This window comes from Balaenoptera borealis (assembly GCF_965194805.1).
Source record: "Balaenoptera borealis genome assembly, chromosome: 12".
NCBI lineage: Eukaryota > Metazoa > Chordata > Mammalia > Artiodactyla > Balaenopteridae > Balaenoptera > Balaenoptera borealis.
Window position 1 is genome coordinate 107,834,745 of NC_138869.1, and position 25,985 is coordinate 107,860,729.

At 50.8% G+C, this 25,985-nt stretch overlaps 1 long non-coding RNA gene across 3 annotated transcripts in view; it reads right to left on the reverse strand.

Moving 5' to 3' along the window:
- Positions 1–659: 659 nt before the first annotated feature.
- LOC309607788 overlaps positions 660–25,985 on the reverse strand; it is a 53,025-nt gene continuing 27,699 nt past the window's right edge. For 2 of the 3 annotated variants that reach the window (XR_014232550.1, XR_014232551.1), the window contains 2 exons: positions 10,185–10,324; positions 660–2,226 (listed from right to left, as the gene is read on the reverse strand). This is a non-coding gene — a long non-coding RNA (uncharacterized lncRNA). The remainder of the gene's footprint in view (positions 2,227–10,184; positions 10,325–25,985) is intronic. The other variant, XR_014232549.1, reaches the window with a different exon arrangement.

A 25,985-nucleotide genomic window follows, 5' to 3' on the forward strand; every position in this document is an offset into this window, starting at 1 on the left:
CAGACCTGGGTCTCAGAGGGAGGTCCAGGCCAGAGGCAGACATGATGAGTTACACAACAGGTTAAAGGTTAAGCACGAGCATAACTGGCATTACTAATCTATTTGCAAACACAATCCTGGGAGCGAAATTTAAAGCAATAAAAACATCTGGACACTTCTAACTGTTATCAATCACTCCTAACACACCCTGCCCTCCTCCCCGCCCCCCCAGCCTTGACACTTCATTACAGCTCCTCCAGGCCCTTCAGCTGACACTGGGACTCTTCTAGGAAACCTACTCGACTCTGGGCTTCACATACTAGAATCACTGTCTTGGTTCCCAGCTGGGACATTTGGAGATCTTGTTCAGCAAAAGTTCCAGGATGGTGATCCCTTCCACAGCCTATCGCTAAGTTCCCCCAAGAACTTGAGCTGCACTCCATCCAGAGAATTCCTCCTATACCCCTTAGAGGACTGGGCACCCACTGAACAAAGAAACACAGCATCCATTGGACAGCATGAAACTGAGTCATGTTCTTTTTCCAATAAAATGACAGTTTTCTAGGCTCTTGCCTAATTCTTCCAACTTTCTTAACCATTCTCCCCGTCCCTGGTGGTCAATAGCTTAAATCTGTGCTATGTGTTATATATTTAAGACCAAAAAAATTATTCAGACCATCTGATACCCACACAGACTTTATTCTGGAAAGAGTTTGGCATTTAAAAATCTGAGTACACCAAGTAATAACTTAGATATTTTTTAATTTAAAAAAATTTTTAAGATTTTTAGACAAACAAAACTATAATTTACCTACTGATGGTTACGTTTTTTTATCCGTTTGAATTTAAAATACATCATCCTGATCTACTCAAAAGCAGTGGTTGTTACAGAAAGAAAACTGCAAAAGACATGGTGGCTCTACCTCAGTGTCTCCCTCTGTTAAATAGGAATATTAGTACCTGACTTCAAAGATGGTTTTAAAAAACTACTTATCTATGTAAAACTCTTAGATTTACATATTAAATCTATCATTTTATTATTATATGAATGTAAAATATTATTGCTAAAACTTTCCAAAAAACTTTTCCTGTAACTTCCCTAATGTCTATTTCTTCTTGAAGTGATCTATCTAAAATCCTTTTACAATCAGTACTCTGTGATTTATGCATTAACTTGGCTGGGCCATGGAGTACCTAAATATTTGGTCAAACGTTTTTCTGGGTGTGCCTGTGAGGGTGTTTTGGGATGAGATTCACATTTGAATCAGTTGACTGACACAGCAGATGGCTCTCCCCATGCGGGTGGACCTCATCCAATCAGCTGAAGGCCCAAACAGAACAAAAAGTCTGAATAAGAGATAATCCACTCTCTCTGCCTGGAGCATTGGTCTTTTCCTGTCTTCAGCCTTGAACCAGAATTTACTGCGTCAGCTCTCCTCGTTCTCAGACCTTCTGACTTGGACCTTGGGTCCACCATCAGCTCCCCTGGGTCTCCCATCCACCCCCTGTCAACTCAGATCTTGGCTGGTCAGCCTGCATAACTGTGTGAGCCAATTCCTTATAGTAAATCCCTCTCTCATAGATATAGATAGATGATAGATGGATAGATAGATAGATGAAAGATAGAGATGATAGATAGGTAATAGATGACAGATAAATAGATAGATAGATGATAGATAGGTAATAGATATATGATAGATAGATACATAGATACATAGATAGATAGATGACAGATAGGTAATAGATATATGATGGATAGATGATAGATAGATAGATAGATAGATATCCATCCTCTTGGCTCCGATTCTCAGGAGAACCCTGACTAGTACACACTCTTTCTCCTAGATGGGCGCAGTCAGAGGGCCTGAACTGTCTTGGCAACAGCGCGAGGTTTGAAGACCGTGATCTGTGGAGTCAAGGAGGTGGGACTGGACACTCAAGCCGCGTGTCTGTGAACGAGCTGCCTCAGCTCTCGGAGCCTGACCTCTCCAGGCCTTAACGAGAGGGCGAGGTGGCCGGCACGCAGCAGACTTGCCACGAATGTGGCTCCCGTTCCTCTCTGCTTCTTTCTTCCCAGACTCTCTTCCCACCAGGCCAGCGTCCACCCCGTGGGGACAGCTGTTTCCCAACGCTGGTGGCCGTGGGCACGCCGTGTGTCAGCATTCTGACCGCGAGCCGCAATGTCTGCACGTGGCCTTCGCGCCTCCCCGGGGGAGTTCACTGACCCTGCAGGCTCCCGAGGCAACTCTAGATTGTAAAAACAGGAAACGTTAGAGTTATGTTTCAGAAAATAATTCCTAAATGTTTTTAAGTCCCCAGAAATAATCCACCCTCCCTGCACGCCCCCCTCCTCCCTTGAGAAGCCAGGGGACCCGCAGAAGCTGGGCTGTCGTCGGAGCCCCCGGTACCAGGCCCAGGCAGCTCGGCCACGGAGCCAAGGCCGCTGGCACAGCCCTCCCCGCCGCGTCCCGGCCACGGCCCCGTCACTTGTTCCCTCTCTCCTCCCTGGGAGGCTCCATCCTCCCTCCTGCAGGCCTTTCCCAGACAGCGGAACAAGACGCCTCAGCCATGAAGGGCCCTCTCGACAGTGCTGCTGGGTAAATCCCGGCTCCTCGTGGCTCTGGCCGAATGGGAATACCTATGACCCAGCAGGCAGATGGATTGTTTTTGGAAGGGCACTGCTGTTTACTTTGGAGAAAACTCACCACACTAGGAGTGACAAATACTTTTCCCTTTGCTCAAAGATAATTTTTGGGGGGCACTTTGGCAATAGCCGCATCTGTAGATGATTTTTTTAAGCACCAGCCTTGGGCCATAAATGAGAACTTGTTAGTATATTCCTGCTCTCCCGAGGGGGATGGAGAAGTGGGTCAGCTTGGAGGAAAGGAACGGAAGTTGTCGGCAACACTGGGGACACTGAGTCGTCCTCCTCCACATCGTTACTGCAGGAAGTGCCGAGTCCCAGGGGACAAGACGGCGCAGGCCCTCCCGACGTGGGCGCGTGGCCTGAGTACCTGTCCTCTGCTACCCGGGCCCCACCCAGCTGCCGGGAGGGCTGACCTTCCCATGAGACACAGCTCCAAATGTTTCCCCCCGGGGGGACTGTCCATGGGTTTCCATGGGTCGCTATGATGACATCTCAACCTTCTACCAGCCTTTCAGTAACAGTGAAAGATACTTCAAGGAGACAGAGTTTCAGTCTGGGAAAAGATGAAACGTTCTGGAGGCGGATGGTGGTGATGGTTGCACAACAGTGTAAAGTCATTTAATGTCCCTGCATCGTACACAGAAAAATGGTGAAAGCAGTAACTTTTTGTTATATGTATTTCACCATAGAAGGAAGGAGGGAAGGAAGGAAGGAAAGAAAGAAAGAAAAAGAAAGAGAGAGAGAGAGAGAGAAAGAAAGAGAGAGAGAGAGGGAGGGAGGGAGAAAGGAAGGAAGAAAGAAAGAAAGAAAGGAAGGAAGGAAGGAAGGAAGGAAAGAAGAAAGGAAGGAAGGAAGAAGAAAGGAAGAAAGCAAGAAAGAAGGAAAAAGAAAGAAGAAACATACATTTTCAGAGCTGTCAAATTATGGTTCGTCTCTACACCTTTAGTGTTGAACTCAGAACATTTTAGTGTCAGAAAACAATTCTAATTAACAGCCTCTCAGACCCCACTGACAAATCTCTGCCACATCTCACTGGGCTCTGTTCTGACGTGATGGAAGGTGCTTTCTCCACCACATCTGCATCCATGAAGTCAATCTGTCTGTGGATATGTGGAACCTTATCTTGTTCTTGCGTGTGAAAACACCCACACAACTACAGTGGACACTGGAAATAAGAACAAGACCCAGCCACGCAGATGAGAGAAGTAAGGGGCTGACCGCTCACACGAAGGCCTGGGCCAGCGTGTTTCCCGACATATGTAAGTAACTCGGCTCAACATAAACGCTCTGCTCCGTTGATGGGCACACAGCGCTCTCAGGTGCTTTAGTGCTTGTGCGTCATTCACGCTTCTCAGGAGGCTGCTGAAACTTACTCTTTGCTGCTCAAAATCCTGCAGAAACCATTAGCTTATATTAAATGTAAGGCCACTAAATTCTTTCCTAATGACAGAGTCATTCAAAGTAGCTAGTTTGAAAGCCATACAGCTAACTTTCCACCAGGGAGGTTTTATAGAGAAACTAGACCTGGGCGGTGCCTTCTTGAAGGGCCCCCTCAATCACCCCAACAGAAGTTGTCTTGGGGCCACTGGGAAAGAAAATGACACCCATGATAGGCTACACTTCTCACCTTCCCTCAGCTCCAGGGCCCTTAACAGCTGCCCAGCACTGGCTGTCTCGCTTTTGAATTGTGGCAGCTTAAGACTGTCAATCACCACAGACGACAGTGGTCATATATTATATTTATAACTACCTTCATCTCCCAAACGCTGCGCAGTCACAGGGAAATTATGTCAACCACTTTTCCTGCATGTGGCTTGAGACATCCCCGAAGAAATCATTGTTTCTAACAGAATAGGACCAGGCAGGAGATGAGTGCAGGTATCATTTTTACCTATGGCCTGGGCCACACTTCTACAGGGGATTCTGTTTAGACATTCCCATCTGAACTGCACAAATAATAAGAGCAGAGCACATTATCCCTATTTGTGAGATGAAACAACTGAGGATCCCCTGAAGGACAAGGAAGACAACCCAAATTGCCCCCTCTTAACTCGATGTTTGTCCAGATACAGGCATTGACAGGTGCCCTGGAGACTTTATTGGCCTCAAACTTCTCAGGGACGTTTGGAGTCTTCCTGGGCAACTGGTATTCATCCTCTTACACAAGAACCACCTGACATCTGGCTGCTACTATTGCATCCAGTGATGGGGGAGCAGCGGAAGGAGAGGCTTTGCTCCTGGATCCAGACACAGAAGTCAGTGCCACTCGCCCCTCTGAGTGGGAAGCTAAAGGGGACGTTGAGACCCACTAGCGACCGGTCCCCAGTGAGCGCCTGGCATGCGCCCAGCACTGTCCCGATGCGCTCCACCTGCGCTCGCTCTTTCCAGCCCGAGACCGTCCTCTGATGGATGTTATCAGGTGGACACTCTCGGAAACAGAAACCAGGAGCCCCGGGGAGGCCAGGGGCTCACACAGCTCCAACATGCAGAGCCCGACTTTGGACGGAGACGGCCTGTCTGGAGAATGCATCCTAACCGCGTCTGCACCCACGGCACCATCCAGACGGCTGCTCCCCACCCCGCCAGGATCCCCCTCGTGTAACTGTCAGAGCACCTCCAACTCCTCCTGCCCACCCTGTCCTCGTTCTTTGTTCCACTAGGAGACGGGATAAGTGTCGCACACGCACACACACGCACTCACACACACACACACACGCGCACGCGCGCGCGCGCACACACACACACCCAGAGCTTCCTGCACCCTGGAGGATGAGAAAAGAGTGCTTTGTGTTCTAATGTGTGTGTGTCCGTGTGTGTCCGCATGCATGTGGGTCTCTCTGAGAGCTAAAAGTGTGAAGACCCGTATCTGCACCATTTTGCAGATTATTCCGCTTCCAGGGACGTCTGGGCTCTGATTGGTCGCAGCAGAGATGGAGACAAGCGGAGCTGAGGGGACCCTCGGGCGCTTGTGACTCATCAACCCGGCGTCCACGCCCGTTCCTTCCTGGCCTGGCGAACTCCAACTCACCCTCTGGGTCCCAACTCAACCGCCCCTTCCTCTAAATGAGTGTCCAGACTCCTGAGGGCAGCAGGATGGCAGACTGTTCACAATAAAGAGCGGGGGGGAAGCGCCTCAGAAAGTCCAGATAAGCAGGTAGCTGGTCTAATGCGAGAAGTCCCTCCACAGAGGAGGCCAGAGCCCACCGTCCTCACGCTCCTGGGGCCCGGCAGCCTCCAGCATCACCAGTACGAGGTGGGACGAATGCACGGGGGGATGTGATGGGGCTGCCAGGCGCCGTCACGGTCTGCAGTGGCTGCATCTACAGGGACATTGAGACCCTGGGCTTCTTAGTCCTTTGTGTCAACTTTTTGGCCAGAAGAGTGAAGGGCGGAGATTGTGTAATTTAGGGGTCAGCTGGGCCCACCGGGTCCTCTAGGAGTCGGACAGAATTGGCTATGCCTCCGGCCCACATCCTGTGGGAAGGCCGGGCCTCCGCAGGATTCCTGTAAGTGCCCTGAGGCTAACATTTCCTTGGTCACCTCAGGTTCCAACTTCCTGTCCCGCTGACCTTGAGATGTCACTCCCCGCTCACCTCCGGGGACCGCCCTCTGTCACCACACCTGGCAGCAACCCCTTCCCCTGACTCACGAGTCTGCACTCCCACACGCGGGGGCCTTTAGGAGGACGGGGCCAGGGCGCCCACAGCCCAGCAGGTTATCCCAGGCGAGAGGCTGGGCCCCCCTGTACCTGCCCCGGACGTCTCAGCGCCCATCCCCCCTCGTGTCCCCGCAGTCCCTCAACCAGCCTCTTGCTCTTGTCCTTGTTGTTATTTCCACCCTCACGTCCCCGATCTTTTCTAAGACCGTGAAGTGTCTCTGGGTCCTTGCTGGCCAGGCCCTCATCTCCAGAAACAAACTCGCCCCTTCAGCGACACTCCTGAGAGGAATTCTGCAGGCAGTTCTTCACGTTACCATTTCCCCCAGGTTTCCCAGCAGGAGTGGTAATGACGCTGGTACCCAGAGGGCGGAGGATGAGTAAGCAGGAGACATGGGGTGATGTGTGCTGGCACCTCAGGCTGAGCCCCGACAAGCAGCCCAGACGGTAGACGGTGAGGCCAGCCACCTTCCCACTGGTTCACGGAGCACCATCAAGCACTTAGCGTGTGATGATCACGGGCAAGCCCGGGGCCTAAACACTCAGGGATTCAGTCGCCCCACACTGCTCCCCGCCCTGAGGAAGCCATGCAGGGAGCACGGTCTGCAGCCCTGAGACCTGCGAGGCACCAGTGAGACCAGCGTCCTCACCTGATCGTCTGCGAGGAAGGGCTGGGAAGATGCGGGGCCCTCAGAGCCAAGGCTTCTTCCCTGTGCGCTGGCCTCCTCCGTGCGTCCTGGGAGATCTCAGGAGTCCAGCCTCAACGTGCTCACTTGCGTCTCCTTTCTGTCCCCACCCCACGTGCAATCAGTCCACATTCAACCGGCCTCTCAACAGACTGGACACCGTTGGTCGCCAAACCCGCATCCCAGGCCCCCCTTTAACTCCTGCATTTGTTCAGGCATCTTCTCCTCTGGCAGTGACTTTCCCTCCTGCCCAGGTAGACCCTGAGTCATCTTACCCAGTCACGACTGGCCCATTTTTCCAGCGAGGGAAGCCAACAGAGGGGGCATCTCTGAGTTGTCCCCTTCTCCTCAGTGGTACCCGTGTCTGGACAGGGGCCCGGACTGTGCAGCCATCCTGCACTGGCCGTAGGGGGTCAGGACGGGCAGGAGGAAGAGCCAGGGTCCCCACGTCCCTGCTGCTCTGCGGTGAAGTTCTATCAGGCTGCTCAGTGTGAGCTGGGCCTTAGGTTCGTTAGGACTGAGAGCAACTTCACTACTTCACCCAGAGCACAAGAACTGCTTCTGCAAAACGTGTATCAGATGACACCAGAGCTCTCCCAGGAGCAGCGCGCACTTGGGGACCGTGACAGTAGTTGGCGGGGAGCTCTCTGAGCGTCTGCAGGGTGGGGCTGGGATGTTAGACGCCCTGCGATGCGTGGGGCTCCCGACATGATCTCGCGTTCCCAGAGGCTGTCGAATGTTCTGCTGCACAGCTGTGACACATCCTCAGTCCGTCTGCCTACGAACTCCAAGTATTTTGCGCAGGCTAAGTATGCAGCTATCACGAAAATCTGGGGACCCTTCGTTGTTTGCAACTGTAACAAGACTCTGGCACTATTTTTGAAAAACATCTCACAGGTCACTAAGGTGTTCGTTGTGTTTGACGCTCCTGTTTGTTCGCCTTTACACAGCGTCGTTCCTGACGATCCACTACATAAACCTCATGGTCAGACCTCCTCACTAGGCGCTCTGATGCAGAGCTACATTAGCAACTGACCTTTGTACTGATTTTAAAAACACATTTGTAGGTGGGTTACATTATCTATGAATTTTCTTCCAGTAAAGAATAATTTACCTTTAAAAGGAGATGATGGGGGGCTTCCCTGGTGGCGCAGTGGTTAAGAATCTGCCTGCCAATGCAGGGGACACGGGTTCGAGCCATGGACTTGGAAGATCCCACATGCCGTGGAGCAACTAAGCCCGTGCGCCACAACTACTGAGCCTACGCTCCAGAGCCCGCGAGCCACAACTACTGAAGCCTGGGCGCCTAGAGCCCGTGCTCTGCAACAAGAGAAGCCACTGCAATGAGAAGCCTGCACACCGCAACAAAGAGTAGCCCCTGCTCGCCACAACTAGAGAAAGCCCGCGCACAGCAACGAAGACCCAACACAGCCAAAAATAAATAAATTAAATAAATAATTTTTTTAAAAAAAGGAGATGATGGGGGTGATGGCTTCATGGGTAGACGAAACTGGTCACATTGTGCACCTAAACCACAGACCGCCTGTGCACTTCTGCCCCAGATAGGGCTGGAGAATGGAGAGGAAGCAACTCGATTAGATAACTGTGAGGTCTTTTCCAGGCCTAAAATCTCACAGAACCGCTTTGCTCTTGCGTGGAGACCCCTGGGGCACAAACCAGAAGCCGGCAAGCCCCTTCCCAGGGTCTGCAACCCCTCAGTGCGCTCCTTACCGACGAACCCTCGCGAGGAGACACGGCGGCTTCGCCTCAGCAGAGTGTATCTGATGCCACCAGACTGGCCTCTTACTTTGCCAAAGGTGATTTTGGGGAAATCTGAATGCGCAAATCACTTTCAGGCCCTCCCCCTCCACACGCCCAAATCTGATCCCACACACTCCATAAAGTCCGCTACTGTCCTGTCTGACTGGCGCTCAGAGCCGTCGCTGACCCGGAACCAGGGATGTGCTGCGCTGGCTCCCGCTGGCCGGGGAGACACGTAACGTGTACTTTTCTTCCCAACCCTGCAGCCGGTGCCCTGACATCAGTAGCTTGGAATCAGCCGTGGGGGGAGCAGCTGCTCCAGACAGGGCCTCCTCTGCACTCCTGGAGGGCAGGTCCTGGACATTCAGCAGCCCGGCCCTGCCCAGAGTGAGAGCAGACACCCTCTTCACAAGATGTGCCCAGACTCGGTGGGCTGAGGCATCCAGCGGAGCAGATTCTTGTTCCTAAAACCACATCTACTGTAGCTTTGTTGGGAATGTTAGAATCTGCTCCTCTGTTATCAGAAAACAGAACATATCCTAGGATCTTGACCTTTGCTAGGAGTGGGTGAAAGGTCTCTGGATGGTTGATGAGAAGGTGGGTGGCAGGGAAGTAAAGATGCTACCGTGTGCACATGTGTGTATACATGTGCGTTGTGTGCATGTGTATGTGTATGAGAGCATTGCATGTGTGTACATCTGTGTACATGTGTGCATGTGTGTATGTGTGCGTGTGTGCATGCGTATATACGTGTGTGTACACGTGTGCGCGCATGTGTGCATGTGCACGTGTGCGTGTGTGCATCGTGCGTGTGTGTGCCTGCGTGCGTATGAGAACTGGCTTGGAGTCAAAGCTAACAAGCCTTGGCTCCCGCTAGCAGACCTGACATAAACGGCGCGTCTGCTGGAGTTGATTAGCGTCCTCGCTGAGCTGGGCTGGCAGGGGCTGCCTTTCCGCTGGCATTGGGGAGTGAAGGGAGAAACAGCCAAGGAGCTCTGAGCCAAGCAGACTGTCATCAGCGCGCGGCACCTGAACTTGGTGCCCACAGGGCCATTCCAGTTGACGCCTGGGAGTGTCCAGTGCTCGGTGGGAAGCAGATGAAAAGAGTCAGAGCTGAGCGGAGCTCACACACAGCCACAGACTGCAGCCCTGGAGATGAAGCCCACGCTCTGTAACGGGACGGCGGCCTCTTCCCCACCGGGGGCACACATCACACTCACACAGACACTACGCACGCTTCACATCCTCCCATCCCGGGGGATGGCACGAGGTCCTGGCAGACATCTGGGCTGTGGCCCAGGCCCGGGGACATCTGCCCTGGCGGCCCCCCAGTGCCCCGCACTCTTCTCTCCCCTCACTGCCCCCAGGCACAGGTGTCTCCTGCCAAGCCCAAGACGCCTCCCGCCCTCTCCAAACTCCCCCACTCCCAGAAAAGGATCTAATGTCTTCCTCTCACCTCGGCCCGGTCATGTCCACTCAGAGGGGACGTCCCTCTCATTTCCGCAGTGCCGCGGGGACCCTGACTCTGGTGCGTGTCACCTCCTGGGAGCGTCCGAGGTACTGGGCCTCAGCCTGGTTGAGCTTTGCTTCTTCTGCCTAGCAGTGGAGTTGACACACAGTGAGGAACTTTCTGGTTACTTTGTGGATACAATCATTTGGCTCCAGACAAAACCAAGCACTCATCTGAGTCCAATTTCAGTAAATTATGAGTTTGTTGTCTTTTTTCTGAGTGGTCAGGGTTAGCAGCAAGGGGGGCAGGGATGGCTGTTGGGGGGTGTTTGACTAGAAAGATATCGGGGGTATAACAAGAGAAAACCAGAGAGGATTTGGACTATTTCTGCTCAGAAAAACTCATGGCTGATTGGAAATCAGAAAGAGCCGTTACTTTACATGTCATGCTCGAGGGGGGCATTGGACAGAGACTCGGAGACACAGTGAGTGGACCTGTGTTTGCCGTTTGCCCAAAACAGTGACGGAGGGTGACGACCAGATGGTTCTGAGCAGGAGGACCTGTTTGCCAGGTGACAAGGTTGGGGCATCTCCACAAGCCCCACTCCCACACCTGTCCGCTCAGGCGCCCTGTAGGGACACCTCTTCACCCACACAGCCCTTGAGATGGAAGTTGTTTTATCCTGATTGTAAGAAAAAATTTGCAGGAGCACATAATCTTACTTGCCCTGGATCTTAGAGGTTAATGCCATGTCATGACAGAAAAATCATAACCCCCGAACTGGCCATTTATTAGGCAAAAATAAAATCTCAATAAATTCCAAAAGTAGAAATCACACAGGTAAGGTTTTCTCTCATATAATTATACAATAAAATTTTTAAAAGGTAAAATCTTCATGACTAGTGGGTAAATATAAAATGAGCACATCAGGGCTTCCCTGGTGGCGCAGTGGTTAAGAATCTGCCTGCCAATGCAGGGGACACGGGTTCGAGCCCTGGTCCGGGAAGATCCCACATGCCGCGGAGCAACTAAGCCCATGCACCACAACTACTGAGCCTGCGAGACACAACTACTGAGCCCACGAGCCACAACTATTGCAGCCCACGTGCCTACAGCCCGTGCTCCACAACAAGAGAAGCCACCGCAGTGAGAAGCCCGTGCACCGCAACGAAGAGTAGCCCCTGCTCACCGCAAGTAGAGAAAGTCCGCACGCAGCAATGAAGACACAAGGCAGCCAAAAAAAAATGAATAAATAAAATAAATTTTTTTAAATATTAAAAAAAATAAAATAAGCACATCAGAGATTTTACTTACATTATTAACCAATGAGGAAACCAGTAAGATGTTTATTACTACACGTTCAAAATGCAGTCACACACACACACACACACACACACACACACACACAGAGGTAATTAGAAATGTTGAAATGAACTGATAGATAGATCAAAATTGGTCAGTATCCACAGGGCAATAATTAATTGAATCTCCACCAGACACAATATATTTACATTTCTATGGTCAAGAATCATTTGCATTACGATGTAACTTCTTCAATTTACAGGTTCTAAAACAGCTCAAAAACAATGAAACTCAGAGATGACCCAGAACGGTATGCTACAAAGGACACCCAGTAATCGCTGCCCATTTCAAACCTCCCCCAAATTTTCGTGTGTGTGTGTGTGTGTGTGTGTGTAATTTTTAATTGGATTTATGGGCTACTTATTGTTAGAATAAGACGCAAGTCAGCAATAATTATTTTTACTAATTTTTGTTTTATACATGTAAATATAAAGACGCCCTGTTCACATAAATAAGTAAATAGTAAGTAAAGGATTTGTCGAGGCAATGTCACTCAATTCTTTGAACTTCTGAGTTATATCCCCAAAATCACATAATGCTCGCTCATCAAAATTATTTTTAATGATCCACCAGCTGATAAAGTTTTCCTTTAACTGTACTGAAAGCAAAGAATTAGAATTAACCTGACTTGTTACCATCATTACAGTCATTACTCTCTCAACACAGATATTTTGAACTCTTCCTTTGTTGCCCCAAGGACGTGTACATCCTGGAGCAACGCACCAGGACATCTGAGTTAGAGTTTGCCCTTGTAGAGTGGGGAAGGGTGGTGGGGAGGCTGCAGGTGACAGAGAACTGCATCACTCACGGTGCTACATTCCTCTTGGCACTTCTTTTTTTTTTTTAAGAGATTTTTTTTTTTTTTAATTTTTGGCTGCGTTGGGTCTTCGTTGCTGCGCGCGGGCTTTCTCTAGTTGCGGCGAGTGGGGGCCACTCTTCATTGCGGTGCGTGGGCTTCTCATTGCGGTGGCTTCTCTTGTTGTGGAGCACGGGCTCTAGGCATGTGGGCTTCAGTAGTTGTGGCTCGCGGGCTCTAGAGCGCAGGCTCAGTAGTTGTGGCGCACGGGCTTAATTGCTCTGCAGCATGTGGGATCTTCCTGGACCAGGGCTCGAACCCATGTCCCCTGCATTGGCAGGCGGATTCTTAACCACTGCGCCACCAGGGAAGCCCCATCTCTTGACACTTCTTGATGTCTGGCACAGAGTATAATTTTTTTTAAGCAACAACAACAAAATCATGAATGAATGAATAGATGTTGAAGGCAGATTTACTGTAAAACTAACAAAGCTGGAGCTTCAGGGCCCTTCATTGTATGAGCTCCTTCTGGGGGCCTGAGTGGATACCTTAGGAGACTGTCCACATGAGCACGAGAGGCCCTCACAATGTGCTCGTGTGCTTATACACAATCAAATTTGCGAAACTAAGGTACTTTGACAACAATGAGCTAAAGTCTTCTTCCATTTGTATTTCCTGTCAACCACACTTTCCCTCTAGAGGGTGAGTTGGAGAGGCTGCAGGGCCCCTGGGCTCCAGTGGAGGGTTAGTGGGGTTGGGGAGATAATGGGATAGATTTCTGTGACTTCCAGGCACTCTCCTGTACCAAGTTACTGCTAATCATCCTGACGGAGGATGGCTTCTGGGAGCATCTCTACTGCACACTGTGTCTACCGGTCCAGCACCAAGACTTGAAGATGCAGGGCCAGAGATAAGAGTAAGTCCTACGGCACCAGCTGTGGGTATCGGAGGAGAAACAAATCTCTATATCCATAGATTCAGAAGCTGGTCTGCAGGAAATTCCTCCAATCATCACTATGAAAATTGTATGCATAGGGTCTTCAATACTTGTCAAGACAAAAATTCATTCTTCTTTCTTTTTGGATGGGAGTGGACAAAAAGGAAACACATGTTTTACTGCATTTAGAAAGATGAAACATTTTAATAAAACAAATGAGAAATTACAGAGCCTTGATCTGGATGTATATGAATGTGTTTGGCTGTATATCTTCCTTTGGCAAGCTTAAATTTATTAAAGAATTAAGAGAAAAATTCATATTAAATTCAATAGAATACAAACAAAAGTGAAAAGATGTGCAATGGAATCCCTAAGAAACATTCTGATATAGAGTGCTAAATTTTAGCCAAAAGAATGTTCAGATCACTTCAAAAACAGTAATTCATCAATAGGAAGAGATAAATTCTGAGTAGAAATCATGAGTAGGGTTGAATTATAGGAAAATCTAATCAATGAAGATGCCAGAATCGTCTGAACACATCAGGAAAAGTTTCAATGTCTTCTTGATCTGTGACAAATAATTGCATCAGTGAAGATAGCATAAAACTCACAAGTTGTCCTAACTAGCCTTTGATGAAACTTGTCAATGCACATGATCAATTCAAAGAGTATTGATGATTAGTCACTGTGAAAGAGAATCTGAAATCTACACTTCATAAAAAGCTTTCCCAAATTTTAACAACAATCCTAAACTTTAGGTATTATGACCAAATATGAGTTGAAAAGTAAAATTTTGTAAACCCCCAATAATAAAAATTAAAGTTTAATCAACTACGCTAGAAGGAAGTGTGAATTATCTTTCTCTTCTCTCTATAGAAAATGGTACAGTGTATTGCAAAACTGCTATTTAGGAAGAGGTGATCAGAGAGGGTGCAGCCAAAACAGGTAGGAAAAAAGTGTTTCAGAGACGTGTTGGGAAGTTTATAAATAATATTATTTTCCTAAATTTTGTGAAGTTTAAGGTATGTTTCAGATTTTTTACATTTATGATTTATTTGGAAAGTTCTTAATCATATGCCTTCCAAAATTTCGCTTGTATGTTCTCTCTCTCTCTCTCTCCTGCTGATGTTAAACTTTAATACTGTATCTTCTGTCCCTTGTCAGCTCTTTTGTATTTTTCCATCCTTTGTCTACTGTGCTTTATTCTGAGCACCTTCTTTGGACCTAACTTCCAGCTTCCTGAATGTCTCCTCATTTGTGACTAATGTGCTGTTAAATTCACCCATAAGTTCTGAATTATGGTCACTGAATTTTTCAGCTTTGGAATTTGCTTTTCTTTTTTGTTGGCATAGTCCTTTTTCTGCCCAAATTCTTAGGTTGTCTTTTATCCCCTTGAACATAACAAGAATAGTTATATTCAGATGTGTATTTCTACTACATTTTCTAACTAATTTCTACTAGTTAGAGGCTGGCTTTGCAGCTCTCAGCCCAACACCATCCAAGAGTAGGAAATGGTTCCCCTGAAGGAAATAGGGGAGAGAGGTATTTGGACAGAGTTTTCTTGTGCTGTGCATTTTCTTTCCCCAAACCCAGAAGTTTACAGTTGTTATTTTTGCATTGAAGTAGATCTTTTAATTATGAAATTTAAACTGTTTGAGGACTAGAAGTGACCAGAGGGGGTTTTTTTCCCTAATGTAGTGTGATTAGAAAAATCACAGGATTTATCCCAGATTTTATCCAGAGAAAAGAGAAGCCAGCACAGCTGGTTTCCAGGGACTGTCATGAAAAAGAATAAAATTATTGTATGGTTGCCATTAAGTTCCAGTCTTTTAACTTGGTGCTTTAATGATTCTAGATACAGAAATGTTATGTAAACTATACAGTGCTTTATAAATTGTAACTGCAATTACATTTGAAGATATAAAGGTCATCAAATCAATGGACTCCTTAGATTTCATAGATAATAAAATTTAGAAACATTTTGAGAAATTGATACTGCCAAATCTGTATTTTGCCAAGTTAAAATCAATTTTTAAAATCCCATCGTCTAAAATCACTAATATTTCATAAGAGGAAGAAAAGTTCTATACCAAAAAAGTATGAAAATATAATAATGATGTATTATCAGAATAAAACAGAAGACCTGAAATTTAATAAATTTAACTTTATGAATATTTACACCATAATTGTTTTTCCCACAGGTAAGTAAAGATTTTGTTCCAGACCTGAGTTTAGGAGCTGCGAATTGATGCTTATGAAGCCATTGCTCTGATAGTGGTGTTTCAGAAACCAGAAAAGAACGTGACAGTCATTTCAGTATTTCAAACCTACTTAAATTGATGTGATCCACAAACTGAGGCACAGATCTAGTCAAATTCTGATTTTCTCACGTAATAAATCAAAACATGAAATTCCAACATTGCTCTCCTAAGGGCCCCCTTCCCAGAATCGTCCATGAACCCAAGGATTGAGGGTCCAAGGTGGAGACAACGCAGATAGAGAGGAACCGGCCGATCACCTGGGACAGGGCGATGTTGCCCCTGGGCCGGCACGACCTGGGCGGGGGCGGGGCAGGGGTGGGGCTGCCAGTTCCTGGGGTCTTCCAGGGAGGACAGGCCCCTTCCAGTACTGCTTGCCACCAAAACGCCCAAGTACTTGAGCCCCAAAGGTGCAGCTTTTAAGGATGTGCTCTTTCAGTAGAGAGGTGTATATGTATGTGTGTGTGTGTGTGTGTGTGTGTGTATACATGCATATAAAACTGAATCACTGTGCTGTACGCCTGAAACTAACACATCGTAAATCAACTATACTTCAATTTTTTTAAAAAAGGTATGCACTTTCATGTCACACAAAGAGGCACTTTCCAGAACACCAGCCCACCTGGCCCGGTTCTCGGCCCAGCAGCTCACGGGTGCAGATCTGTCTCCCCTCCTCCATGGGGGCCACAGCAGAAGGGTTGCAGACTTTCCTCTAAAGCCCTCCGAACAGACGTGCACTGCGTTCCCTCCCCAGACTTCGGCTCTCTGTGTTGAAGACCCTCTGGGGGCCCTGGGTCCCCTCACCCCCCGTCGCACAGAGGGCCACCTCCATCCTCTGCCGAGGCCTCTGCTGCCGTCGGGTGGCATCTCTCTGGCTACGGAGAGAACACGGAGTCAGTCTATACGAGCCTCCACGGACGCAGAGGGGCAGGGATGCCGGACCAGCTGCACGCACCTCCGAGGCGGGGATGCAGCAGGGCAGCGACACTGAAGCAGTGACGGAGCTGGCCACGCTGCCTCCCCGCTGCTCGGGACCAGCTGGAAGAGTCCCTGGCCTCGTGGCCCCGAGGGGCAGGCCGCCGCCTCTGATTCGGCAACAGCCTGTCTTCCCTTCCCCTCCCTCCCGCCCCACAAAGGGGGCGCTGTGGGCAGACTGCCCCGTAAGCCCCCGGCCCGCACCAGCCTCAGGGCCTGCTTCCCAGGACTCCACGCCTGGGCTCCCGGGGCCCACAGCACGCAGCCTGCGGAGCCGGTGGCGTTAGTGACGCAGAGGGACGGACGGGACAGGCGGCGGTGGTGCCTTTATCTGCTTACTGATCATGGGAACTCCAGGAGGTGCTTAATATTCCTCCCAGTCACAAGACGAATTGACTAAAGGTCAGAGGCTGAAGGACGTTCCTGAGGCCCCACGACCTTCGTGGGAGAGCAAAGCGATATAACCAACTCTGCGCCCGTGAGAAACAGCTGCAAAGTGATGTGAAGGCGGGAAAACGAGGAGAGGTGCCCCAGGTAGAGGGAAGCCCCCAAACGCGGCCAGCCGGGACCACACGCGGGTCACTTCTCTGTGACCTTCTTTTTACAAAATTAATTTTTCCTTTTTAAGACAAGCTCACTCAGTGCTCACTCGGGAAGATGCCTGGAGGTATTTCCTCCCACGGAGATAACTTCTTGGGTGAAATCTCTAACCATCGCCGTCCACCGGGCCTGAGCAGGCCTTCCTACCGCGTCCTCAGCGACAGGCTCTCAGCTGGCCTGCTCCCGCCTCCTACGCCAGCCCTGTCCCCATGGTCACTCTCGGTCGGTCCCGACTCCCACCCGGACCAAGGTCGAGCTGAGCTCCGGACACAGCAGAGGTGAGGGTGGTCTCCGCAGGCAGTGTCCGTGGAATGTCATCTCAGATTATTTTAAAATTGCCCAAAGACTCCCTTACCCTGGAGGATTTTTAAATGAACATGTGGTCCAGTATGGGAACCTCCAGGAACAGCTGATGAGGAAACCAAGCTGGGACCCTTGGCAAACGTCTCCTTAAGTCTAGCGTCAGACACAGAAATAGGACTTGACGGTCGACCTCGGGTGACGCAGGCTCACGACCCCTGCTCCCCTCGCCGAGGCCAGCAGCAGGGATCCTGTCTGACACTGAACCAGCTGAACGTCACCCAGCGCGTGCCCATCCTCTCTGCTCTCTGTCCTGTCTCTCAAACTCGACAATCTGCTGTTCAATTTACCTCCGACTCAGGGAGGCTTCTGCGTTAAGGCTGGGCTTCCCCTGCTCATGCTTCTCCCGTTGGGCATCAGGCGGATTTGTCGAGTCTGAGGAGCCCCAAGGTCTCAAATGATGGAAACTGGGGCTCCTGACCCCGGAGCGGGGCCCGTGGAGACATGCTCCCACCACGTGCACTGTCCTGCTGTGAACAGGGGGGGAAGCACTTCCTCGGAGGAGGGGGCCAGCTCAGCCCTCGGCCTGGCCGCCCCCGACCCACCCCATCGTCACCGCTGACTCAACCCCACCAGACCTGCTCACAGATTTCCTTCGAAGTTTGTCCAGAAGGTTGTGAGTAAAATCTCTGCCTCAACATTTTCCTCCCGGCTCAGGAGGGAGAAGGAGACGGATGGAGGGCACTGGCCCCCTGGCCGCACCGGCCCCAGCGGGCGTCCCGCTGGCTGGCAGACGATGATGGACGGCGCCCCTTCCCGCGTGTGCGTGTGCGGGGGGCGCCTTGGCCTGACTCCGTCCAGTGAGCAAAGCAGGGGGCACTGCCAAGACAAATAGCCGAGGTATGAATGCTAACAGCCCGCGATCACCGTGGTGTGACACGGCCCGGGAAACCAGACATCAAGGATGCTGCTCGAAATAGCTCGGATGTCGAACATTCTTTCCCAGAGGCGGATGGACGGCGCACAGAGCCGTGGGGGGCAGGCACGCGCGTCCCGGGGACCCAGGAGGGGGACCCTCTTCTGATGTGTCACATGTGGGTGTCGAGGGGGCGGCACTCGCTCCTCACACCCCCCGCACGCGGGGGCAACGTTCCCCTGCCTCCCCGCTCCGCCCGAAAACAGCCTGGTTAGGAATAGGTCATATCAAAAGAGCCCTTGTAGTTTATAATCATTTTCATCTGGTTTAGGGAAAAGCAGCCATAAAATGTCTGTTGGGCGACGGCTCGGGCCAGCCGGGCGGGTTTACAGAGCTGGTACTCGGGCCATGGGAGCAGCTGACAGGCAGGCCGAGCGTGCTTTATGGCCTCTAATGCCTGTGCTGACACGGAGGATTGGGGCAAGATTTATTCTCGGCTCAGGCCATCACCCAGCACTGAAAACCGGTCATTACAAGCCAGATGACAACTGGAATGCAGTAATCACTTGAAAGAATATTTATTTGGTTTTTAAGGTTTTGGATGAATCTGGTTTTCAGAAAGCGAGGGCCCCCTAGGAAGTCAGACCATGCCATTATTACCTACGACCCATTATGCAGTTGCTGGCCAATTATGTAATCCTATATGGCAAACACAACCCGAAAGTGGGGCAGGCCCCAAGACGCGAGGGCTGGTTATTACAGGCCTCAACCCCATAGCTCCACTGCGGTTACAACACCCCTCAAAGTTACTAATGGACCCAGAGAATCCAGCACTTGTGAAGTCTGGCTGGTCCCATCAAGTCCGCAGCCCACGGTGACAGTGAATTTGATGGAGTGGTGACGTACATGAAAGCACTTTCCTTCTGACTCATTCTACGGAATTCCAGGGATAAACAAAGTAGCACAAATAGAGCTGGACATTTTTATTAAGCCCAGTGTCAGCCTGAAGCTTTTGATTAAGCTTCTATAAACACGTCTTCTTTTTACACTAAAATCATCCCAAATGTTAACATTTCTGCTCTCAAGCAAGTCAGGGCTTGGAATTAACGACGTTCACTCGTGACTTTCTTGGATGGTTCTCACATCCTCCAGATAAGTAAAAGGACCTTGGACACAAATGACTGATACGCCACCGTTTCTGTAACATACAGCCCAGCACTTCCTGTATCATCTTCAATTCATCCCGTCCCACTTAACTATCTTGTTTTTCTTTCCTTTCCAGAACTCCAAGCAAGCATTTTTCTCTGGTAATTCTTCTCCTCCGGAAAATCCATCACTTTCCAAGGAGACCAGAAACAAGAAGGCTGGTCTGATTTCCAGCCGGCTCGCCCTCGTGTAGGTGCCCTCCCGCACCTCACCCGTCACGCAGCCTGACTCGTCCGCCAAGGGTCCGCGACCCTGACGCCCCGGCGGGCGGTGGCCACGGTGAGGAAATCCTCTGAGGTATTCGCTCCCGTGGGCACGTCTCTAAGTGTCCATCACACTCCAGCAGGGTCATGCACGGTTCACACAGACATAAGCCGTGACCCTCCACGCGCTCTTCCCGCCTCTTCCACGTGAGATGAGGGAAAAGCCCATAGGCGACAAGTCCTCCAACGTGGCTGTGATGCTGGAGCTTCGGGGTGGACCGTGCTGTGACCGACAGAAGGCGGAGAGCAGGGTTCAGGCAGGAGATGGGTACTGGACCCCAGGCTCCTCGCCTGCGTGCTGTGTCCCGCCCCATGTCCGCCCACAGCCCCAGATCACTCGGCTTCCACCTCGCGGGTCTCAGGCCGTGTCACATTTGTGCAGGACAGACTTCAAGACGAGAAGTTTCGGGAAAACGAAACAAAACACCCCCTCATCGCTGTGTTTTTCCTCCAGGATGATCTACAGAGGAACTCATTCCATCTCCTAACTTACTGTAAGCCTCCGTTCCTGGCCATGTCAGTCATCAAAGCATTTCCAAGACGGCGTTTACAGCTAATGAATTAGGCAACGGCAAGCCCACTTTGTTCTCCCGCCGGGCCGCTGGCTTCCAGAGCCGGCTCTCGGGCGATGGGCAGCCCCGGCCCCTGCCCGCCCAGGCTCCTCTGTGTGGCCCCCAGACCCTGCCTGCGGCCTTCGCCACGCTGCTCCGCGCTGGGGGACTGACCGGTACCGACCTCAGTGGAGAGCGAGCGTTTTCTCCTGCAGCATCTCCTGAGCGTCGTTGCGGACCGGCTGCCCCCGGAACCGAGGGCACAGCCCTCCTTGAGGTGGCGGTCCCCGCAGGACGCTCCAACCTCTAGCCGCCTGGCCCTTGACACTGAGGGCAGGGTGACAGCCCTGCACCGGATACTGCGTGTCCTTTCCACGTACCCTGATTTCAACTTTGTAAACAGTCTCCTCGTTAAGTCCTCCTTAAAATAGTGTAACTTGAAGCCGCCACGTGTTTCCGGCAGAGACCCTGACTTCTGAAGGGAAGCTGTGGTCACACAAGAATGGAGCCGCCCTGCGTAGGAGGTTGTCCGGAGCTGTTTGTGGTACAGAAAGGACCGACCGGAGCAGCCCTGTCTCCGGGCAGCCGTCAGGGTCTGCACACCTGAGCGGCCCCCCCAGGAAGCTCGGTCGGGGCTCTGGTGGTCGGTCTCACCGTTCCTGGTGGCCCACCCTCTGATGACCGCGGGCCCCGACTGGAGGACAGGGAGAGGGGGCTGGCTCGCGAGTCCCATACGAATATCGTTGAATACGACCCCTCACGGGTGAGCTGCCCGGTGGATTTTCACCAAGGGGCCACACCTATAACCACAGCCCCCAGATCCAGAGGCAGACGTCACCGGCACCCTTGGGACTCCCTGCTCCTGTCACGCCTCTGATGGTAGCTGTTACGCTTCCTTTTAGTGCTGTCGTTCCGTTTTTCCTGTTTTTGAACTTCATGCAGATAGACCCGCACGGCAGGAACTCTATGTGCCTTTGTTTCTGCTTTGCCCTGTGTTTGCGAGACCCACCTGTGCGGTTGCCTAGGTTCATCCTCACTGCTGGACGGTTGCCCAGTTCGTGAACACATCACGATGTGTGCATCCCTTCTTATTCTGGGAGGACATCTGGGTTGTTTCCGCTTCGGGGCCTGTTAGAAATCGCGCCGCTGTGAACACGACACACACGGCACCTGCTGGACACGTTGCCTGCCTTTGTGTTCAGAGACTGGGGGCTTCCAACGCACGTCCCCTCCTAATTAGCACTGTTTGGGGCAGACAGAAAATGAGGTCTGGGACGAAAGAGGGAAACCAGCATGCACCAAGGCTGTGCCCAAGACCCCACCCAGGGAACGTGAGCTCCATCGAGGACACGAGACGGGGGTCACCCAGACCTTATGGCGTCCTGCTCTGCCGCCCACGTGCAGAGCTCACGTGCTGGCTGGTGGGGGGGAGGGTTCCCGTATCACGTGACCCAGGAGAAAATGCCTCTTACTGTGCATCATCTGACACAAAGGAGAGTAAAGGCCCAGGCGTCTCACTGAGATGGGTGGGGAGGGAGACCCTGACAGTCTCACCCAACGAGGAGCGACACATGGGAAATACCTGCAACATTCCCATCTGTACCGAGCTAAGATGCATTAAATGCCACTGATAACCCCTCTAACTTGGTGTTTTACCTCTGTTTTCTCATTCTATAGTGTAGAGCTATTAACGACATATTCATGGTTCTAACTAGCTCGCTACATTCGTTCCCTAGGGCTGCCATGACAAGTTTCCTCAAAGCAAGTGGCTTAAACAACACGGATTTATTCTCGCCCAGTTCTGTAGGCTAGAAGTCTGAAGTCCAGGTGTCGGCAGACGCGGTTCCTCCTCAAGGCTCTGCGGGGGGATCTATTCCTGGCCCCCGTGGTTGCTGGCGACCCTCGCGTCCCTCAGCTTGTAGACGCGTCACTCTAATCTCTGCCCACCTCCGTGTGGCCTTCTGCCCGAGCATGTCTGTGTCCAATTTCCCCTTTTTCTAAGGACACCAGTCATATTGGATTTAGGGCCCGCCCTGCTCAGCATGACCTCATCTTAACTGCATCACATCCGCAAAGACCCTGTTTCCAAATGAGGTCACGTCCACGGGTTCCAAATGGACATGAATTGGGGGAACGCTTTTCGGCCCAGTTCACCCCGACGTGGTTTTTCCCCACGACCTTGCGGTGGAGTGTCCCTTCTCCTCCCTTAGGGGCTCCTGCTGCCGAGGCTGCAGGACGCAGGCAGGGACGCAGGTGCATGTAACCGGCCTTGAGCTGGGGCAAGATGGGGGGTGGGAATGGACCTGCTCAGAACTTGGAAGAAACGGGGTTCCCTCCACTTTAGGGGCTACTCGATGCCCGCCAGTGGCCTAGACGCCCAGGGCTGCCGGCTTCCAGGAGAGCAGGGCCTCTGTGAGGCGTCACAGACACGTGTATCAGAAGCTCTGTACAGCTTTTGGCTCTAACTGGTGATGCACGGTTTATGTCTGTCCCGCATTTCCCCTGTAAACCACGGCCTCCCAGGTGACGGCAAGGCCGCCAGTGGGGGAAGTGGAGGGAGGCCGTCCTGCCCGTGGACCAGTGTCCCCGCCCCGTGGTGCTGTGCAGGCACAGGCCGGGCCAGGGCACAGCTGGAAACGCCCGGAGGGCTGGGGAGGGGGAGGCCCAGCTCACCTGAGGACCCAGCACAGCACCGCCCACCCTCACCGCCGCCCCCCCTCAGCGTGACCTTGTGCAACGGAACTGGCAAGGCCTGGGGACACAAGTGTGACATGAGGCAAAGGGACTTTCGGTTTCAGGTGACCCGAATAATAACCAAAACAGAGAAAATTGGAGCGTCTCATACCATCATGTACATTTTTATTCCATAAAAAGACAACTCAGACCATTCAGCCCCAAAGAAATGCATTATCATGTGTGGTCAGAAATGCCCAAATTCACTCTCTAATTCTGAATGATCTATTTTTAACATTTAGTGCATAACTAAATAAATTTCGAAGGCAATTAGCTCTATTTGAAATTCACGGCCAAGCTCAATTCAGTGCAGGGCATATTTTCATAAAACAGTTCTTTTAAAGGCAGAAACCAAAAAACGGTGGTCAGGTGAGGTCTAATGCTCGAGGAGAACGCGGCTGCCCCTTCAAAATTCTTTAAAGGCAGAGGCTGAGGCAGGGGTTTCCACGCGAGCCACACGTGTAACAGAGCTGCCCTGACCACACGAAGACTCATCAGCCCTGTGGATTTTGTTTTGAGTTTTTCACACACTAACGTCTTCACCTTGGGATTCCTCGGCGGGAGACGGGCTCGGTGCAGGTGGAAGTTCAGAAAAGGGTCTCAGAAACATCACAGAAGTAGATGTGAGAAGGAAACTGACCAGGAGCCTCACACTGTGCTGAAAATACCCTCCGTGTGCCATCTGTTTGTGGTGGAGCTGCATCTTCCCTGCTGTCAGCTGCTGAAATCAGTGCAGAAGAGAAACAGGGGGATCGCCTTGAACAACCTCAGAAAGGCCCACGTTGTTGGAAATGTTGGCTGTTTTTTTGTTTGAACACCACGAAATGCTCCTGTAAGTGCAGAGGCTGCTTCTCTTCAAGCCCGAGGATCGGGATCAGCTGACGGGACGCTTACACTGTGAGAGGCGCAAGTGGTCTTACACAACTGAAGGCACCAAGCACTCAGAACCAGACACCTCGGTGCCCTCCAAGGTCTAATATGTTCACAAATGGGTGTGGCCGACCAGTGTTTAATATCTGTTTATTTTTGCTGAACTCACAGAGTCAAATTCATAGATGTGAAATGTAATCTTGATACAACTCTAGTCTATTTCAAACCGACACTCACTTCGAAGTGGTGATGCAGAAAGGTACATGCTACCTGCACGCACGTGTGCTGGGTCTGTGGGTTTCATTGAAAATGAATGAACAGATCCATTTATGGCTATTGATTTAATAACCTACTTACACCAGAAACACATCTAGAATTAAAACTAATGAACTTAAATAAATTATTGGTTTTGTGAGGCTTTAAATCCACAGGCTGTAAACTGTAAACTTTTAAACATATGTTTTATGAAAGGTTATGTTACTGCAAGTTGGAGACAAGCAAGAACTAAATAAATGTCATTGGCCTAAAATAATGGAACTAATCAAGTGTTGTAAAGAGAGAGAGAGATAAATAGGTAGGTAGATAGATAGGCAGATAGATGATGATGATGATAGACGGATAGATCGATGATAGATAGATAACAGATAGATAGATATAGATAGACGATAGATAATATATAGAGAGATATAGATAGACGATGATGATAGATAGATAGATAGATAGATAGATAGATAGATAGATAGATAGATGATAGATGTAGATATTGATTTTTGCTACGGGATACTGGGCTATAAAATAAACTCAAATATAATTTATTTTTAACAAAGATTATTTTCATACACCAAGTAGGTAATAATAAACGATGATCCATGGAGAAAGTTCAGCAAAGGTTTCTAGCAAATATAAATTAAAATTAGAAGAATAAAAGGCACAGTGATAACTACGGAGTCATTTATTTTAAAATATTGCATCTTAAAGCAAAACATTATTAAATTATGTATGATTTTTAAACAAATTCCTCGCGGAAACAGGTGGAAAGCTTTGGCAAGCCTCATGATCTTTACAGAATCCTCTGCCCCCAAATAGCCATGGGAGAACCAAACGCTCGAGTGGACATTTCTGTACCCAGTTCTAACAACCCTCACTTCCTTTCTCCAGCCCAACTCGCCCTCACCCCTTCCCTCCTGGAGTCAACAGCAATGCCATCTCATCGGAATCAACAGGGTTGTCCCAAAAGCCAGTCAGGAAAACCTGTGAGAGCCCGTGGATCCATATGGAGAGAAAAAAACCCAAATGATTGACAACGCTTCCTTGAATCCATAATACTGGAGTTCTGTTCTGGAGAAAGAGAAGAATGAGCTTCACATTGTAGGGAAATAACAAGTAAACGGGGCTCTGTCCTCACCCGCCCAGGGCAGCTCCCGCCCTGCCGCCCCCTCGGAACCAGCTGCCTCATCTGGGGGCTGGTCCAGCGCGGCCAGAACAGGAGTCGGGTCTGGGCACTTGGGCAGGGGACACGAAGGGCTGTGTTTACTGGATCGTTTGTTTAAAGACAAGGACATGAAACGTATCTCCCCAGGAACAGATCATTTGGGAGCAGATCTGCTGTCACAGAAAGACAGAGGCAAGGCCTCGGCTTGTCAGAGGCACGCGAGCAGCTGGGCCCGGTCGTGGAGCCCACGCCCCCGCGCCCCAACCCTGGCCCAGCGCGTGCGCACGGTTACGCACGCTCACCGCCACACCGCGGGCTCCCGGGCGGCCCTGTGTCCTGCCAGTGGGTGCACGAGGCGCTGCACTGCAGCTCCCGCAGCCCTGGCCGCACTCCCGCCCACGCGTGGTCCGTGTGGTCAAGGCGTGGCACGTGCGGTCAGGGAGCCGACACAAAGTGCTCACCACGCCGCAGGACGGCTTCCAGCTGACGGCAAACGCGATGAAGGCAAGGCTCCTGACGGCATCTCCCCCCACTCCTGCTCTGCGACCCTCCTGGGACGGCCGCCAACACGACAGCAGGCTGCGTGTGTATCGGGGTCACGTGGACAG